The sequence below is a fragment of the Suncus etruscus genome, chromosome 5 (genome assembly GCF_024139225.1).
Source record: "Suncus etruscus isolate mSunEtr1 chromosome 5, mSunEtr1.pri.cur, whole genome shotgun sequence".
Classification (NCBI taxonomy): Eukaryota; Metazoa; Chordata; class Mammalia; order Eulipotyphla; family Soricidae; genus Suncus; species Suncus etruscus.
The window spans coordinates 119497951-119499611 of NC_064852.1; the positions used below are offsets into that span (position 1 = coordinate 119497951).

General features: G+C 38.4%; 1 non-coding gene across 1 annotated transcript; it reads right to left on the reverse strand.

Annotated features, from left to right (window-relative positions):
* Positions 1 to 705: 705 nt before the first annotated feature.
* LOC126009828 (U1 spliceosomal RNA) lies at positions 706 to 869 on the reverse strand. The gene has a single exon (XR_007496021.1). It is a non-coding gene; the product is annotated as a U1 spliceosomal RNA (small nuclear RNA).
* Positions 870 to 1661: the final 792 nt, after the last annotated feature.

Sequence of the window (1661 nt, forward strand, 5' to 3'; positions counted from 1 at the left end):
GTTACAAATAAATTTCAGGAGTGATTGATCCACTTCTTTGAAGAATGTCATGGGTATCCTTGGAGGATTGCATTAAATCTGTATGATGCTTTGGGGAATGTTGCCATTTTAATAATGTTAATCCTCCCTATCCAAGAGCAGGGTACGCGTCTTCATTTCCTTGTGTCCTCTTCTATTTTTTGAAGCAGTATTTTATAGTTTTCTTTGTTTAAGTCCTTTACTTCTTTAGTTAAGTTGACTCCAAGATATTTGAGTTTGTGTGACACTAATGTAAATGGGATTGTTTTTTAATGCCCTTTCTTCTCTATCATTATTGGTGTATAAGAAGGCTATTGCTTTTTGCATGTTAATTTTGTAGACTGCCACTTTGTTATATGAATCTATTCATTCTAGAAGCTTTTTGGTAGAGTCTTCAGGGTTTTCTAAATATAGTATAATGTCATCGACAAACAGTGAGAGCTTGACTTCTCCCTTTCCTATCTGGATGCCCTTGATATCTTTTTCTTGCCTAATTGCTATAGCAAGAACTCCCAGCTCTATGTTGAATAAGAGTGGTGAGAGAGGGCAGCCTTATCTTTTACCAGATTTTAGAGGAATGACTTTTAGTTTATCTCCATTGAAAATAATATTTGTCATTGGTGTGTGGTAGATGGTCTTGACTATACTGAGAAAAGTTTCTTCCATTCCCACCTTTTTTTTTCTTTTTAGGGGAGAGAGCACACGCAGTCCCCCACTACCATAAATTATGCAGTCGAGTTTCCCACATTTGGGGAAATCACAGGGGTCAGCATGCCCAGAGTGCAATGGGCGAGCCTCACCCTAGGAAAACCACCTTCGTGATCATGGAATCGCCCCTGCCAGGTAAGTATTCCATTCCCATCTTGATGAGAGTTTTTATCAAAAATAAGTGTTGGGGGCCGGAGAGGTGGTGCTAGAGGTAAGGTGTCTGCCTTGCAAGCACTAGCCAAGGAAGAAATTCGGTTCGATCCCCCTGCGTCCCATATGGTCCCCCCAAGCCACGGGCAGTTTCTGAGCGCTTAGCCAGGAGTAACCCCTGAGCATCAAACGGGTGTGGCCCCCAAAAAAACAACAACAAAACAACAACAACAACAAAAGAATAAGTGTTAGACCTTATCACATGCTTTCTCCTTTTTTTCTCTTTTATTCTCTATTGATATGATCATGTAGTTTTTCTTTTTTTGTTGTTGATATGGTGCATTTTGTTAATTAATTTAGATATGTTAAACAATTCTTGCATTCCTGGAATGAAACCTACTTGATCATGATGTATGACCTTCTTGATGAGACGCTGGATCCTGTTTGCCAGGATTTTGTTGAGGATCTTTGCATTTGTGTTCATCAAGAATATGGTTTGTAGGGGTTTTTTTGTTTGTTTTTGGGTTTTTTTGGCAGCTTCTCAGTCTGGTTTTGGTATCAGAGTGATATTAGCTTCATAAAAAACTATTTGGGAATGTTTCTATTTCTCAATTTCAGGAAAGAGCCTGAAAAGGATTGGTAGTACTTCCTCTTAAAAAGTTTGAAAGAATTCATTAGTGAATCCATCTAGGCCAGGGCTTTTGTTTTTGAAAAGACTTTTGATTACCATTTTAATTTCCTCAGTTAGTGATGAGTCTCTTCAGATATACTAGATCATGCTGATT